The sequence below is a fragment of the Gnatocerus cornutus genome, chromosome 8, assembly GCF_029298725.1.
Source record: "Gnatocerus cornutus isolate USDA-ARS CGAHR chromosome 8, icGnaCorn1.1, whole genome shotgun sequence".
NCBI lineage: Eukaryota > Metazoa > Arthropoda > Insecta > Coleoptera > Tenebrionidae > Gnatocerus > Gnatocerus cornutus.
In genome coordinates this window covers 174521-193093 of record NC_142240.1, presented here as the reverse complement: position 1 = coordinate 193093, position 18573 = coordinate 174521, and the positions used below count along the sequence as shown (strand labels likewise).

The 18573-nt window shown below is 47.9% G+C and overlaps 1 pseudogene; it reads left to right on the top strand.

Moving 5' to 3' along the window:
* The first annotated feature begins 13677 nt into the window (after window positions 1-13677).
* On the top strand, window positions 13678-13797 carry LOC148169252 (5S ribosomal RNA; annotated as a pseudogene).
* The last annotated feature ends 4776 nt before the right edge of the window (window positions 13798-18573 follow it).

Here is an 18573-nt window from a genome sequence, read left to right as displayed (position 1 = left end):
GTTGTGATCGGAACTGAGCTCGTCTTCCACTTCCAGCTTGAACCTTTTGTTGATGTCCTTGATGATTCCGATGTCCAGGATGTCCGGCTGTCCACAGTTTCCAGGCGGGTATCTTGTCGGCTCATCTGTGGAAATAACGGTGAGTGTTCGATTTTCTACGTACCTTAAAAGTTTTCTTCCTTGCGTGTTGGTGATTTTGCTGTTCCAGACGATGTGTTTGGCGTTGAAGTCGCCCATTGCGATCGTCGGTTCCCTCCTTTTGAAGATTTCGTCGAGTTCCTCTTCGTCGATTGGTGCTCCTGGCGGCGAGTAAACCGCGAACAACGCGAGTTTACCGCTCTTCGTGGAGACCACGATTCCGGTTTGTTCCACGTTTTCATTGGCGGCTGTGTTGTTGAGTGGGTGGTGCTGGATGTTCTTCCTGATGAGAATGGCCACACCCCCTCCTTGTCTGTTTTCTCTGTCTTTTCTAAAACAATAAAAATGTTGAAATTTTAAACTGTCCTTACCTGATAGATGGGTCTCATTTAAGAGGGCCACATCTATTTCCTTCTCCTTGAGGAAGAGCTCCAGCTCTTGCTTCTTATTCTTGATCCCATCTGCGTTCCAGGCGGCGATTTTCAAACCGTCCGCCAGTTGTTTCTTCATTTTTTCTTTTTTCTTACTCCCACTCAAAGTGTTCTTCTTAATTCGCGGTCATCCTGATGATGCGACCGATGGTTTTGTGGAATTGGAGGATTTCCTCATCCGTTGGATTTTTAGCCTGAAATTGAATCAATAGAGATGACAGTTCTTCAGCTAACTTACCTGTGTCCGTTTTTGGGGCGGACTTTGATTCCGATTTTTTGGAGGAGTGTGGTTTCTCCTCTTCTTTTTTCTTCCTTTCCTCCTGCTGAATTTCCTTGAGTGTTGGTTGCGGCTTCTTCGGGATTTCGGCCCACTTCTTCGGTTCCCTTGACTTCTCCATTCCTGGCCGCTCGGGACACCTTCTCCAGGCGGAGATGTGCTCTCCCCCGCAGTTGGCGCACTTCGCGGCCGTTGTCCTTTGCTTCGTGCACTCGTGTGTGCTGTGATTGCCGGCGCACTTCATGCAGCGGTATTCTGCAAAGCAGTTCCGCTGCACGTGCCCGAACAATTGGCACCGGTGGCACTGCAGTGCCTCCGTGCGCGCCCTCAGCGCCTCGACGGTGACGCACAGACCTAAAATGTTCCTTTTATTATATATCGACTTGTAATCCTTACCAATCTCCACGATGACACACTGTCGTGGTTTCCCTTCTCGATTTTTCATCCGACGGACCATTTCCGCCGGATATCCTTCTTGATGCAATTCTTCTTTGATTTCTTCCTCTGTGACTTCTTGCGGGACTCCTTTGATCACCACCTTCAGTCGCCTTTCTTCCCTGAGTTGGTGAGTGTGGAATTCCTGGCCTTCTTCCTTCAGGAACCGGTACATTGCCCGGTAATCCTGTACCGTTTCCGGCTGGATTTTGATTCCTTCCCTCGTTGACGTTGCCTTCGTCCAGTTTATGTGCTTCCTTTTGAGAGCGGCGCAAACTCTCGTCCACTTCGTTCGGTCTCTTAAAATGATCGGTGTAGTATTTTGTCCAGAATTATCACCTACCTTATTCCGGCGCGGTTCGTCCTCTTTTGTTTCCTTTTCTTCGGTCTTCTCGTTTTCCGGTTCGTCTTGATGGTCGTCGTTGCGGAGTTTTTCGAAGATGTTCTTCGTCTCCACGGGTTTGGGGGTTTTCGGAGTCGATCTTTTCGACGTTCTTTTGGGGTTTTCGTACCCTTCTTCTTGTTCTTCCTTCGATTGTCTCTTCTTTCCTTTCTTCTTGGCTTCACCCTCTTCGCGGACTTCCACGTCCATTTCCGGGTCGGAGTCGATGGGGGCCGAATTGGGTTGGGGCTCAGACGTTGACGGGGCACCCATTGCGACGAGAAATTCCCGACGCATGGCGATCACTTCCATCAAGCGATCCAAGGTGTCCACCGTCATGGTGTTGAGGTCCCAGGTACCAGATGCGGCCATTTCGAAAGATGGTTTGGAGATTTGTGGCTTCGAGCGAATTCACAAGTGATGTTCTCAGCACGACAGGTCGTCAGAGAATAACGCCGCACATCATCATTTGGTCTGTGGTTACTTTTTCGTGGTCTCACGATCTTCGTGTTCTTCCACAGTCATGGATCCTTTTCTTCGGTGGTTTTCTTCTTTCTTCTTGTTTTCTTCGGTGGCCTATTGTTTCGGTGGTTTTTCTTCTTTCTTCTTCGGTGGGTCTTGTGTTTCCAGTGTGGGACCTTTTCTTCTTCTTCTTCTTCTTTCTTCTATTCTTCTTCCATTGCGAGTCTTGGCCTCTTGAATCTTCTCGTGGTGGTTTCCTCTGTTTGCTTCCGAATTGTTGGGTTGTCATGTTCTGCTGCCTTCTCGAAGTGCCTCCTGGCGATCTTCTGGATGACATCTTCAATGGGTGGAATCTTCAGGTCGTTGTGGATTTGTTCGTTGGTCATGAACCATGGGGCGTCGATGGCGTTCCTCAGGGTCCTGTTCTGCACGATTTGGAGTTTCTTCTTTCTTCTTTCGTCTGCTTGGTTCCAGGTTGGTGCTCCGTACGTCATGGTGGGCCTAATAACAGAAGTGTAAATACGTATTTTGTTTTCAATACTTACCTTACTCCTCCGGTTGAGAACGCCGCACACTTAAAATCCCTCTATTTATAACGAGCGAGCGACAAACAGGCGCTCCGCCTTAGTTCGTCGTTCGACCATTGCCCTAACGAGATGGCGCTGTACCGACCATATAAATTTCTAGCCTTTGCCGCGTTCGGCATTTATTTCAAGCCGTACGTTTGTCAGTGCGCTTCGTGTCAGTCGCAGTAGGTGTTTTGCTGTTTATATCGTATAACAACATGTCCGGAAGAGGAAAAGGAGGTAAAGTGAAGGGAAAGGCGAAGTCTCGTTCCAGTCGTGCCGGACTTCAGTTTCCCGTCGGCAGAATTCATCGTCTTCTGCGTAAAGGAAACTACGCCGAAAGAGTGGGTGCAGGTGCTCCCGTTTATTTGGCGGCCGTAATGGAATATCTAGCCGCCGAAGTTCTCGAATTGGCAGGAAACGCCGCCAGAGATAACAAGAAAACCCGTATCATTCCGAGACATCTTCAATTGGCTATAAGGAACGACGAGGAGTTAAACAAGCTCCTTTCCGGCGTTACCATCGCCCAAGGCGGTGTCTTGCCCAACATCCAGGCGGTGTTGTTGCCCAAGAAGACCGAAAAGAAGCCTTAAATTTAATTCTTCGCCGCCGTCATCTCGAACGAAAAACAAAAACTTTTCTAAAAACCATCTTCACATCGGCCCTTCTCAGGGCCAAAAATTCAACTCGAACGAATTGATTTTTTCGCCAAAATACAACAACCTATGAGAATCATGTTAAAAAGTCTTTTAGATATTTTAAAGTTAAACCGATCAACTAATTCATTAAACGAACGTAGACTGAACGGAAGATTTTCGATTACATTCAACCAAGAAAGATGATTTTTACGACTTTTCATCGTAATTTTTAGAAAAATTCAATGCCCGACTAAAGCACGAACTCGACAACTCTATCTATAATAATTTATTGATTATCTAATTCAAGAAACATTCCGATTCGTCGTAAATTTCTTCACATTTCGCACATTAATCTGTTAAGAACATACACACACACACACCGGTCGCCTATACGTGCTCTCCGTCTCGATAATTTCTTGCAGCAGCAGTCGTCAGCGGTGAGCCGTAATACTACAATCAATCGTTTTATTTGCTATGAGATTTTGTTTCAAGTCACGTCTGAGGAGAGTAACTCTACCCCATATTGGACATAACCTCAAATATACTCTTCGTGGCAAAAACGTTCTTTTAACGATGGTCATTCTAACCTAAAACTGCTGTCAAAATTGTCAAAGTCGCCGCCTGGATCACAAATTAAAATGATCACTCACTCCGTACGATTTTCATTTCGATTTGAAGACAAACACACAATTGAGCAACATATTTAATTCGTTTGATTTATTTTGTGGTTCTGAAAAGAACCGTTTTTTTTTGTTTGTTTGTTTGCTTGCCTGCGGGGGGTTTGTTGTTATTCCTCTGAGGATGCGGATACACGTCATAAAATGATAAAATTAACCGCCGAAACCGTAAAGGGTACGACCTTGACGTTTCAGGGCGTAGACGACGTCCATGGCGGTGACGGTCTTACGTTTTGCGTGTTCGGTGTAAGTTACGGCGTCACGGATGACGTTCTCGAGGAAGACCTTCAACACACCTCTGGTTTCTTCGTAGATGAGACCGGAAATACGTTTCACACCACCACGACGAGCCAATCTTCTGATCGCCGGTTTCGTTATACCTTGGATGTTATCGCGTAGAACTTTGCGATGACGTTTGGCGCCACCTTTTCCCAATCCTTTGCCACCTTTACCACGACCGGTCATCTTGATAAAATTAGGAAATTCTTCGTACAAAACGACGTAGCTTCGACCAAGTTCGTTATGGAACTAACGTCAAAATTATATATATATATATCGGGCGGAATGAGAATGTGCGGGTAGCTTTTGCTACCCTTATATTCTAATCGGAATGCCTGAGAGAGAACAGAGGGTTCTTTCTCAGTGATTCAAAACTTCACCTAGTGGAATTTGACTACTTCGCAGAAGAAGCCGATTCCCAGCAGGCGGGTTTTGTTTTTCGCGACGCGGACGCGGGGAAAAACAAGGTCTGCGGGTTACCATGCAAAGCAGGGGAGAGACTTCTGTGGAAGGCGGTGCTCAGAGAAGCTGAGGACTGACTTTCACAGTGTCTTGGCGTGCGTTAGAAACTAACATGCAAGAAAATTTGCGCAAAGCGCAAGACGAAAAGGTACGCTCAAACCAAATTGGGGGGCTCGTCGGAAGGTGCGGTGGTGTGGATTTCTTCTCCCATCACCTTCTAAGCAGCGCCATCTTGGGCCGCTTGCATCTGGAGGGACCTTCTTCATCGTAATCGATGGCGAGTCGGACGAGTGGGTTGGGGTGATCTTCAGTTTTCCTGAAGGACCGGACCGCAATGTCGTAGAGAAACTCCCCCATGAGGGGGAGATCTGCTTCCCGGTGGAGTTGGGCGTTGCGGACGAACCATGGGGCGTTGAAGGCCTGTCGGAGGAATCGGTTTTGGAGGACCTCCAGCCGAAGCATGTTGGTGCGCGAGGGAGCGTGCGCCCAGGCGACCGATGCGTAGGTGATGGTCGGACGGATGATGGTTCGGAACAGCAGGAGTTTGTTGTTAGTTGACATCTTGCTGCGTCTGCAGATGAGCGAATGGAGCATTCCTATGGCCATCTTCTCCTTGTCTACGGCGTAGTCAAGGTGATGGCGGAAGTCGAGCTTTTGGTCGATGATGACACCCAGGTACTTCACCCTGTCTCTCCAGGGGATGACTCTGTTGAACATCTCGATCTCACCCTCTGGCTGAACTCTACGTCGCGTCACTAAGAGCGCTGTGCTCTTTTCGGGGTTGACGTCGATCAGCCAGAGCTTGCACCAGTCTTCGAGGCGGCTGACGGCTTCTTGGAGGTATCGGGTTGCCAGCAGCGGTTGCTTCGAGCGGGCGAGAATCGCTGTGTCATCTGCGTAGACGGCCAACGATGTCCTCTGGGTCCTGGGGATGTCCGCGGTGTACACCGCGTACAGGAGAGGGGAGAGGGCGGAGCCTTGAGGGACCCCGGCCTCGATGTCGTGGAGTTCGGAGAGAGAATTGCCGATGCGTGTCCGGAATTTTCTGTCCTGGAGGAAGGAGTGAACCAGCTGCACCATCGCCAGCGGAACGCCGTTGGTGTGAAGCTTGTAGACAAGTCCATCGTGCCAAACGGTGTCGAAGGCTTTGGAGACGTCGAGAAAGACTGCACCAGTCACTTGCTTGCGCTCGATCCCGGTGGCGGCGTATTCTACGACTCTTAGCAGCTGATCGGAGGTGGAGTGTTTTGGACGGAAGCCAAATTGCTCATCTGGCAGGATGTGGAAATCTTTGACGATTTTCGCCAGTCGGGAGTGGATGAGTTTTTCCGCGACCTTGCCAACTGCGGACAGCAGGCTGATGGGTCGATGGTTTTGCGGAAATTTGTGGTCCTTGCCCGGCTTCGGAATGAAGATCACCGTTGCGCACTTCCAACGATCTGGAAAATAACGAAATTTGAATGCGGCATTACAAATGTTCGCTAACGATACAACCGTGTTATCTGGCAGGTGTTTCAGGATCCTGTTGGTGATGTTATCAGGACCTGGTGCTTTTCTGGGTCGAAGTCCCCGGATTAGGAGTCGGATTTCTTCAGGAGAAGTGGGTGGAATGGGAATTTCGGGATCTTCATCGATGATTTCCCGGACGTGGCTTTCCACGTGGTCGAGATGGTCGTCGTCGGCGTTCTCCAGGTTGGTTCTGCATTGCAGTTCCAAGCTGTCTGCAAACGCCGCCGCCTTTTCCTCGTCGGTGAAGACGATTCCATTTCTTCCGTGGATGGGAGGGAGCGGTTTCTTGCTGCTGCGAAGTGCCCTAGTCATCCTCCAGATCGAGTTGTCTTCCGTGGTGAGAGACTCGAGTTTCTCCTCCCATTGTTCATTTCTGAACTCCTGGAGGTCGATCGTGATCTCTCGCTGGAGACGGTTCGCAATCGTTCGGTCCACGGCGAGGCCGCTTCTCCTTGCGATTCTTCTGGCACGGTTTTTCTCCCTGATCATGTCCACGATTCTTTGGGGAATCGTGCGCCGTTTGGTTGGCGGCCGGGAGGAAGTCGTGGTGGATTGGGCGATGGCGGCTTGAATCCGTCTCTCGAATTCTTCGACTGCTGCCTCGATTTGACCTTGATGTTCGATCTCGGGGAATTCTCTGAACTCATTCTCCGCGTGGGCGATGAAATCCATCCAGTTCACTGTTGACGTGGTGACGACTTCTGGTTCGTTTGCCTCGTTGCCGATTTGCATCAGAACGGGGCTGTGATCCGAAGAAAGTTCGTCGATTGTCGTCAGCTCAATCTGGTGGCGCACGTTCTTGACGATGGCGATGTCAAGAGTGTCGGGTCGCCCAGTTCGGTAGTTGTGGTACGTCGGTTGAACCGGCGCACGAACTCCGATGTCGGGGTGTCGTTGCAGAAGAACGTCGAGAGTGAGGCCATTTTGGTTGTTGGTTCGGCTGCCCCAGTTGTTGTGCTTGGCGTTGAAGTCGCCAGCAGCGATGACTGGAGTGTTGCCGTCCATGATGGCCAGAAGGTCGGCTTCGAGGAGCCGGGTGTTGTGCCCCGGTGGATTGTAGCAAGCTACAAGCCGGAGGGGTCCCCTGGTGGTCGAGATCGTGACGGTCGTCGCTTCCAGATGTTGGAGATCTGGGACGTTCGCAGCGTTGTGCTTGATGGCGCTTCTCACGTAGATGGCGGTGCCACCTCCACGTCCATTCGGCCTATCGGATCGATGAAGTGTGAATCCAGGAATTTTTGGGTCCCGGGACGCCTCTTGAAGCCTCGTCTCGCACAGAAGTACGATGTGCACTTCAAGTCGGTCCATGAATTCCTCAAGCTCATTACGAGCTTGCCGGAGTCCGTTGGCGTTCCAGAACGCAATCTGTAGGGAAGAAGGAGTTAATGAGGAACTACCCATTTAGCACAGGAGCGATACAAACGCTGCCAGTTTCCTGGCGAGATCCTTTGTGTCCTTGGCTTGAGTGATGGCCTCCAGGAGTTGGTTCTTCTGGAGGGCGAAGTTCACTTCTTGCTTCTTCGCCGGTGTTCCTCCTTTGACCATCTCGGCCCATGAGATGGTTCCGGGGGCGGCGGGGGTCCTGGGGGCGGCGGTCCTGGGAGCGGCGGTGGCGGTCCTGGGAGCGGCGGCTGCTTGCGTCCTCTTCGGTGTCGGGGGGTTCCTCGCTGGTTTCGGGAACTTGGTGCACCCCTTGTAGTTGGCAGTGTGAGTGCCACTACAATTTGCGCACTTGGCGGGGGCGGTTCTGGGTTTCTGGCATTCCCCAGAACGATGTTCGCCTGCACACTTCACGCATCGCGGCTTGGCAGTGCAGTGTGTCTGTGAGTGGTGGAAGCGTTGGCAGCGGTGGCACTGACTCGTCGCTTCTTTCTTGTGGGGCTTCTCCACCTTGACGGAGATGGCCTCGAACATCCTGGTCACGCGGTGGATGTTCTCCGTCTGGTTGGATGGGACCTCAACCAGGACCAGGGGGAGCTTCCTTCCCTGGCGATGCATCCTGCTGGCGCGCAGGGCTGGGATGCCGGTCTTCAGCAGGTCCTGGAGGACCTCTTCGGAGGTGATCCCGACTGGGACTCCTCTGATGACGGCCCTTGCCGGTCGGGTTTCGGGGAGCGAGTAGGTGAAATACTCCACCTTCTCTTGTTCCAGGAGTCGAGTGAGACCCCTGAATTCCTCCGACGATGCCGTCTGGATCCTCATGCCGCCGTCAGCGGTGGCGGCAGCCTTGTGGATCGCGATGCCGGCGGTCCTCGCTTTCCTCTGGACGGAGAGGAATTTCGTCGAGTCCAACATTGTGATGGGCGGGACTCGAGTTTTCTTTGGTGACGCTTCGGCGTCGTCACCGTCGGAATGGTCTTGCGACCTGGTGGAGGAGGATTTTCGTTCTTCCCCGATCTTGTCGCCCTCTTCGCCGACGCCTTCCATGGCGTCGTTGACGAGCTGGTTCGCAATGATGGCGATGCTCGTCTGGGAGGTGGTGGTTCCCCGTGAAGTGGAGGGGACGATGTCGGAGTCGGGGGCGGCTGCAGGGGTCGGCCTGCTTACCGCAACGTCGCGGAACGAGGGGGCAGTTGTCGTCTTTTTTGACGACTTGGAGCCCTTGGTGGACTTCTTGGAGTCCTTTGATGTCTTCGTGGTTTTCTTCGTCTTTTCTGGCACGGGGCGGCCGAGCGGTGCCAGCTTTTGGCTGCTCGGGGCGCTGGGGCGCAGGTTCAAGACTTCCGTCGGGATGGGGGAGGCGTTCCTCGGCGTCGTGAGGCGGCTGCCTTCCTGGCTCGACGAGGGGCGGATCGCAGGGCGGAGTTTGGGTTTTACCCCCGAAGTGGTCTGGAACGGGAAGAAATTAAAGCCGGGCTCCGGCGATTTCTTACCCCTGGTCCTCTTGGGGATGGATTGGCCGTCCTCGTCCTCGAGGTCGGCCAGGGCAGCAAACTTGTTGCTGGTGGCGAGCGGGGCGTCCCTTGTTGGGGACCTGGGGAACGACCTCTTCGAGGAGAATGACATCTCCGAAAAGGCCGGGCTGAAGGACCTCACGGTCCTGGGAGTGGCGATGGCGGCGGTGGTGGTGAGTTCGCTGATGGCCGCTGTGGTGACGGCCATTTGGAGCTCGAGTCCTCCGAGTCGGGTTGAGAAGTTCTCGGTGAACTCCTCGAACTGCTGCTGCAGTTGTTGCTGCAGTTGCTGCTGCTGCTGTTGGAGGGCCGTCGAGAGGGACTGGGCGAGGGACTGCTGGAGTCCAGCGATGAGTTCCTCCATCCTGGTGGAACTCATGTTGTCGGGGGTTGATTCGCACTTCACTGAGTGTCCATCAGGGGAAAAGGCGCAGAAACGTCTTTTGTCGTTGCACTGCTTGCAATGCACCGCTCACTTCGCAGCTCACGGGCACTGCTCTCTGGGAAAGATGTGTGGAGCGCAGCAGCGCCGCTTCCCGTCCGGCGTTGGATGGGTGACCGCAACGTCAAAATTTCATTCCGCGGGACTATTTATAAGTTACGGCAGCTCCACCTCGCGTTAAAAACGAATCCACCAATGGCGTCGCCGTATGACTCATCGAGTTTATAAAACGGCCGTTGGCGCGACGAAAATTTTCAGTTGACTTTCGAACGTTCGTACGTACGGTCGGTCGTTCGGTCGAAGCAAGCAAGCTACTACCTACGTTAATTCTTTTCATTTGATTCATCCGATATCCGAGATGGCGAGAACTAAACAGACGGCTCGTAAATCTACCGGTGGCAAGGCACCTAGAAAACAGTTGGCCACGAAGGCGGCCAGAAAAAGCGCTCCCGCCACCGGAGGTGTCAAGAAACCTCACCGTTACAGGCCCGGTACGGTCGCCCTTCGTGAGATTCGTCGTTATCAAAAGAGCACTGAACTTTTGATCCGCAAGCTGCCTTTCCAACGTCTCGTCCGAGAGATCGCCCAAGATTTCAAGACCGATCTCCGTTTCCAAAGTTCGGCCGTGATGGCACTTCAAGAAGCCAGCGAGGCTTATCTCGTCGGCCTCTTCGAAGACACCAACTTGTGCGCCATCCACGCCAAACGTGTCACCATCATGCCGAAAGACATCCAATTGGCGAGACGCATTCGTGGCGAGAGGGCTTAAATTTCCTCCATCCATCCGATCCGACCATCTAGAATTAACAAATTCTTCATCTTCGAAGGTGTTAAAAGAAGAAAAAAAAAATCGGTTCTTTTCAGAACCACAATTATTTTCCAACGAATTGAAAATTTATCGTTCGCGCATGCAACTTTTTGAGATTAAAAAAAAAAAAAGTTAGGTTCTGTGATTTATTCACAAAATTCGTACTTACATAAAACGATAAACTTTTGCTTTTTTCTTTCACATTAAATTTTTGTCTTTTTCATTTCATGAAATGTATAAAAAATATTGCCAAATTATCGCCAGTTTCTTTTAACTGAGACTATTTGAAACATTATTATATAATAAAGTTTATCATTCTTTGTAATAACACTGTTTCGACAGTCAAATGAATAGACAAGAAAATCAAATGAAAGTATGTATCTCCTCAACAGAATGTGCATTGTCCAAGCGAATCTTTCGTTCGTTTCTTGAAAATAATTGTGGCCCTGAAAAGGGCCATTTATTTGTATCGATGGTGCCCCTACGTCGATATATACGATCGGAGCACGTTCCCGAAACCACCAGGACGTCGTCGTCGTTGAAAAAATTAAATCATCGTCGTCGACTTTTCACTTCTTTCTCTTGGGTGAAGCGGTTTTTTTCGCTTTGGCGGTGACGGCTTTGGCCGTTTTCGGTTTCGGCGCTTTCGGTTTCTTGGTTGGACCGGCCTTGTTGGATTTCTTCGCTTTCGATGGCGTCTTGGGTTTGACGGGCGATCTGGAGGCGGCGCTGGCTTTCTTTTCGGGAGCGGACGCAGCCTTTCTAGCCTTCGATACGGCGGCAGTTTTCTTAGACTTGGCCGAAGCGGCGGGGGCGGCCTTCTTACCGGCTTTTGAGGCGGATCCTTTTTCGGCGGACGTCGGCGCTGACGCGACGGAACGTTTAGCAACGCCCGTCTTCTTGGATTTCGCCGATGACAACGCGGTCGCAGCGGCAGATCTCTTTTTCGTGGCGGACGGAGCCTTAGCTGCACCGGTGACGGCAGAAGCCAACTTGAACGAACCGGAAGCTCCTTTTCCTTTGGTTTGGACCAACGAACCGGATGCGACGGCGCCCTTAAGGTACTTCTTGATGAAAGGCGCAAATTTTTCCGCGTCGACTTTGTAGTTGGCCGCGACATATTTCTTGATCGCCTGCAACGAAGAACCGCCGCGTTCCTTCAAGCCTTTGATGGCGTTGGTGACCATCTCCGAAGTGGGCGGATGAGAAGGTTTGCTTCTCGGATTTTTGGGCTTCTTCTCCTTCTTCACCGGTGAGGAGCCGGAAGTGGCACCGGCGACCGTCGAAGCTGCTTGATTTTCTACGTCGGCCATATTTTCGTCTATCGCGCGCGCGTTTTTTTCTTTTTATTATAGGTAGGCTTATTCTTCGGTGAAAGAACGAATGAACTTTACAGAACGAATTGGGCGCCAAAGTCAGTGTTGGCGCGTTCGAAAACGCGCGGACCGCGGACTAAACGAGAGCCTTCTCGTCGAGTTAGAAAATTCAGTGGGCCTCGAATACAGCTTTCGCGTGATGGCATCGTTCTCTTTACGCGAAGATCACCGCCTCCGGGTGCGGGAACATGAGCGATTCGGTCGGCGATGGCCTCCTGAATAACCTCAAGTTTTCCCGGACGACCAGCCGACCTCCAAAAGCGAACAAGGACCGATCGAACGTCGACTCGAACAAAGACCCTCCGAAACAAGGAGATGACATCCAAGTTCGACGCCGACGTTACGCGTTTTCCACGAATAACAGGAAAGTTCCGCTTTCGACCAGACAAACTTGGAAGCATCCTCTACAAGTTTCACGAACGAATCGGTCGAAAAGTACGTGCGATCTTTTCGAAAATCGCCTCGCAAAGAGACGCAGCACGGATCGGAGCGACGACCGACGAACCTGCAGAGTGTAGGAAAAAAATTCACAAACGGTCGAAGATGACGTCCGAGAAGGTCGAATTTTTTCAAGAACGAAGATAAAACCTTCCCCTTTCGTAGGAGTTGATTTTTGAAAACGATCTTGACGAACAGGTCGGAAAAAAAACGATGTCAATTTCGGACTCGACCATGAGAAACGAATTTGTACGACGAACGGACTTTTCGAACGACTTTTTTCGCAAAATCGACATTTTTTCCTCAAAAATTACCTCACACGACGAAATCCCATCATCGAAACATCACCGAAAACAGTTTTGACGGCGAAATTCTCGTCAATTTAACGAAAATAAAGGGAAAATCAGACGGACCACCGTCGAACATCCAGCGACGGGAACGGACGAGTTTTTTAATTTTTCTTGCCAATTCATTGCGAAAGAAGCAATTTTTCTCGACGAAACCATTTTATAATCATCCAAAAAATACCCAAACACCACAAACCAACAAAAATACGGAAATCTTGCATTGTTTGCATTTTTCAGACACTCTAAATAAAACTACGTCGATGTCGGCGGATTTTCAGTTGGTCGTCGGTCGACAGAAATCCAACGAAATTTTCATTTGTTCTTCTCAAAAACGAAAAACAAACAAATCAACAAAACATTCCCTACTATTAGTCGACATTTCGAGCAGAAACTACGAACGTCGAAAGATTTAAAAAATGAAATATGTAGGTGTGCGTGCGTGCGTACTTACTTGAAACTTTTTTCTTGTTTCATCGTCGCACTGGAACAAATTAAATTTTAATGCAATGTAAACGCGACCACACTTTCGACGAAAACATCTCTATGAATCGAACGACGTCGGAAAAAGAATAAATCGAGAAGAGAACAAATCATGAAACAACACACACCCACCCCGCCCGGCCCGGCCAGAGTGGTGGGAATTTCGATGAATGAACGGACAAAGAAACCAACTCTGTTATCAGTTCTAAGAAAGAAAGCAGGTAGCGGCGGCGGCGAACCTTCGACCGTACTACGGTCAGTTCATGAATTAACCCCGTCCGTTCGGAGTTTATTCATCTCCGGTCCGTGTCGGCGTTTACTTCAAGTGGGTGCTATTTCCATCTAAGCAAGCAAGTGAGTAAGTAAGTTCTCAAATTTTAAATTACGTTAATCGCAAGTGACTCGTTGAGATCGTCAAACGAACAATTTAATTTAACGCCTCATACGAGTTTTTTTTTTTCGTCATTTCGTCGCAAAAAAAAAACTAAAAAACGACTCGCAAAAAAAAATTTTTTTTTTTTTTCTTCTTTTAAATCTTGTACATTTTCTGACATGTGTACCATCGAAAAATGTCACATCCAAACGATCGAACAATCACAAAAAATCGTCAACGTACCATCTTGGAAAATTTTACCAAGCAACGACCATACCACGTTGAAAACTACCGGTTCTCGTCCGATCACCGAAGTCAAGCAACGTCGGGCGCGGTCAGTACTTGGATGGGTGACCGCTTGGGAACACCGCGTGCCGTTGTCTCTACTCTTTTCTTTTTTTATTAACATTTCTGATGTCAAACTTTTTTTAAATATATTTTTCACTATTTATATTTTCTCTCAGGAACTTATATAGTATGAAGACGAAAATTTTTAATTCGTTCGAGTTGAATTTGTGGTTCTGAAAAGAACCGATTTTTTTTCTTTTTTTTCCAACCAACTTCCAAGCTGCTCGAGGAGGATTTATTTTGAACTGGTGTATTTGGTGACGGCCTTGGTTCCTTCAGAAACGGCGTGCTTCGCCAATTCACCGGGCAAAAGAAGACGCACCGCCGTCTGGATCTCCCTGCTGGTTATGGTCGAACGTTTGTTGTAATGAGCGAGGCGACTGGCTTCAGCAGCTATACGTTCGAAGATGTCGTTCACGAAACTGTTCATGATAGACATAGCCTTGCTGGAGATACCGGTATCGGGATGTACATTCCCAAATGTGCCAACTGCGGGAAACAAGGACACGCTGCCTCGCAAACCACGTGCGAGGTCTACATCGCCAAGGTAACCCGCATCGAGGAACTCCAAGAAGAAAGACGTCAGAAGGTCGCCAACAAGAGGGCTAAATTAGCCCCCGCGCCGATCCCAAAGGTCAATCCGTGGACCCAGCCAAAGAAACCAACAGGTGAGTCCATTGTTTTTACCGATAAATCATTTCCGCCTCTGCCGACGCCTTTAACGAGCGCAGCAAATTCGCCAATTTTAACAAGGCAAACACCAATCAAAACGAAAATTCCAGAAACAAGCAGCATGACAGAATTTTGTAAAATAAACGCCGAAATTTCCAGGCTGAACAAAAATGTAAATATGAAAAATTTGCTCATAATACTTAAAGAACTGAACAATGCACTTGAAAAATGCCAGTCTCAACAAGAAAAGCTGTTCGTCTGCATAGACGTTCTATCCAAAATGGGAGACGCTGGCTATGAGCTGTAAATTGACGATAGTTCACTGGAACGCAAACGGTCTGCATGAAAAAGCTGCGGAATTATTGAACTTTATTAAAAATGGTGGAATTCACATTATGGCAATTAGCGAAACGCGTCTCAAAAGTAAAGATCGGCTTAAATTCACCAATTACACGGTTCTCAGAAAGGACAGAACGGATGTCATTAGGGGAGGTGGGGTTGCTCTCCTAATCCGTAATGACGTCCCCTTTGAACACATTCCCACCCCAAATGTAAGATTCCTCGAAACCCTAACGATTAAGATCGAGAACAACATTTTCATAACATCAGTTTACAACCGACCAATCAACTCAATTAGGGACGCGGATTTAGACATAATTAATAATCTGGGAAGAAAGCAATTAATTCTCGGGGACTTCAATGCGAGACACACAAGCTGGGGTTGTCACGCAAACAATAGTAACGGGTTCAGGCTCTACAATTACGTAGAAAACACAAGCTTGATAATTAACAGAACTGCTGATCCAACTCATTTCCCAATTAACGGCATGACACCTACCTACATTGACTTGACAATCACGAAAAACATGGTAATCTCAGAACCCAGATCAGTGACCGCACTCAACTCGGATCACAATCCTGTGATTCTTGAGATTCCTGACATGACAATCAAAGACAAAACAATCCAAATCAATTCCTATAAACAAACCAACTGGCCCCTCTTCCGCAAAACCCTTGACAGACATGTTGAACTGACGGAAATCATTGGCACGAAAGATGATCTTGATAAACAGATTGAACTGTTCATTAAGGCCATCCAGAAGGCCAAAGACCAAGTCACGACGACGAAAACAATAAATCCTTTTCGAGACGAAATTCCGAAAGCAACCATAGAGAAAATAAAACTCAAGAACCGAATCAGAAAACTGTACCAAAGAACACGAGACCCATTTTTCAAAAACCAAGCATCTGAATTAACCAGAGAAATTAAACAAGAAATAAAAGAATTCAGACAGAACAAATGGGAAACAAAACTTGGCAAATTAAATCCGCACGATAATTCTCTATGGAAAATGACAAAAGCTCTCAAAAGACGATTTACCCCCATCTCTATCCTTAAATCCAATAACAACACAGCATTTAATAATGTGGAAAAAGCAAACACACTGGCAACATATTATGAAACGATCCACACAAGTGATAATCACAACACACCCGAACAAACAGAAATAATTGAAACAGTAAACTCTTTCAATAGTGACAATTCCCAGATAGACGCGCCTACGGCCGTCAAACCCACAGAAATCGCAAAAATCATAAGCACTTTACCGAATAACAAAGCCCCGGGAAATGACGGCATAGAAAACAGAATACTGAAAAATCTTACAGCGAAAGCTGTAAAACAACTAACGAATATAATAAATGCCATGCTTAATCTTTGTATCTTCCCGGAAAAACTTAAAGTAGCAGATGTCATCCCCATTTTGAAACCGGGGAAAAACCCCAATGCACCAAACGCATACAGACCAATTAGCCTTCTACCAACAATTTCAAAAGTTGCGGAAAAGGTAATCCAAAAACGAATTAATAAGCACATTAAAGAAAGCAAAATTTTACCGCCAGAGCAATTTGGTTTTCGGGAACGACATAATACCACACAGCAAGTCCTCAGACTAATAAATGACATAACGAATAATTACAACACGAAAAGCATAACAGCAATGACATGTCTTGATATTGAAAAAGCATTTGATAAAGTCTGGACAAAAGGACTAATTTACAAAATGATTCAATTGAAGTTCCCGACGCACATTACTAAATTAATAAACTCGTACTTAACAGAGAGAAAGTTCAGAGTAAAGGTAGAAGGCGAAAAGTCGGAAATGAAATCAATAAATGCGGGAGTCCCACAAGGCTCAGTGCTTGGGCCAATACTATTTAATATTTACATTCATGACATCACTAAATTCGCACAAACCAATTTAGCTTTGTACGCGGATGACACCGCCATCTACGCTAAGTCTCATTCGGGTCAGGTCGCACTCAAACAAGTTCAGATCCACATTAATCAACTCGAGAAATTCTACGCGAAATGGAAGATTAACCTCAACGCGGACAAAACGGAAACGGTCATTTTTGCAAAAAGATTCACCGGGCTAAAGATCAATAAAAAACTAAAGGTAGGGGACAGTGAAATTGAAATTAAGAACTCTGTGAAATATCTAGGAGTCACCCTAGACAAAAGGCTAAACCTAAATGAACACATAAAGAAAACGAGACAAAAAGGTGAAGCCGTCCTCAAGCAATTGTACCCATTGTTGGTCAAAAACAACTATCTAAACACGAAAAATAAGTTGCTTCTGTACAAATGCATCTTACGCCCCATCATAACATACGCGGCGCCCATCTACCGGCACAAACCACACACTCCACTAATTCCTTTGCAAAGATTTCAAAACAAATGCTTAAGACTTGCTCTTAACGCAGACAGATACACTCCGCTCCGTCAACTTCATCAGGACGCGAATCTTCCACTCCTACACCATTACATCCATTCCCTTTCCGATAAATTCTACGAGAAGCAGGTGCGGCACGTACCTCTTTTCAAACAATCCCTCAAACACCCAGCAGGAACTCACAAGTTCCCGCACTCGGGTGTCCCCAATCTAGACCGGATAATCCGCTGAATTTTGTTACAGGCAAAAGGCAGCGGAAGAAGAACCGTAAACGGCAATCGACCAGCCACTGACCATATCGGAACAGGAGTCCAGGAGCCCCCTGGAACATCAATCCGAGGATCAGGAGTCCCCGGAGCCCCCTGAAACCTCACCACTAGACCATACCGCACCAGGAGCCCAGGAGCTCCCTGGAAACAGAAACCGGACCGGAAGTCCCAAGACTTCTTTGAGGTCAACACTGTAAATAGTTTTTTAAATATCCTTTGTACATAGTAGATAATAAGGTTAGGGTTTTTACTAAAATTTCATTTTCCCTAAATTAAGGTAACCGATAAGTAGGCTAAACACCACAAATGTATGCAACCAAGGTTGCCGGTGAGCCATAAAATAAATGTAATATCTTAGATTGTATAATAAATGTAGGCTAGCTTAAGGCATCAGCGCCACACATTAGCATAAGCTAATCTTAAGTGTGATATGTATTATCTTAGTGATTGCATGCGTAACTTCAACCGAATAAAAATCCTGTTGAATTTGAATTTGAATTTGGTTCTCGTCCGATCACCGAAGTCAAGCAACGTCGGGCGCGGTCAGTACTTGGATGGGTGACCGCTTGGGAACACCGCGTGCCGTTGTCTCTACTCTTTTCTTTTTTTATTAACATTTCTGATGTCAAACTTTTTTTAAATATATTTTTCACTATTTATATTTTCTCTCAGGAACTTATATAGTATGAAGACGAAAATTTTTAATTCGTTCGAGTTGAATTTGTGGTTCTGAAAAGAACCGATTTTTTTTCTTTTTTTTCCAACCAACTTCCAAGCTGCTCGAGGAGGATTTATTTTGAACTGGTGTATTTGGTGACGGCCTTGGTTCCTTCAGAAACGGCGTGCTTCGCCAATTCACCGGGCAAAAGAAGACGCACCGCCGTCTGGATCTCCCTGCTGGTTATGGTCGAACGTTTGTTGTAATGAGCGAGGCGACTGGCTTCAGCAGCTATACGTTCGAAGATGTCGTTCACGAAACTGTTCATGATAGACATAGCCTTGCTGGAGATACCGGTATCGGGATGGACCTGCTTCAACACCTTGTAAATGTAGATGGCGTAACTCTCCTTCCTCCTGCGCTTCTTTTTCTTGTCGCTCTTCGAGATGTTCTTTTGAGCTTTTCCGGCCTTCTTGG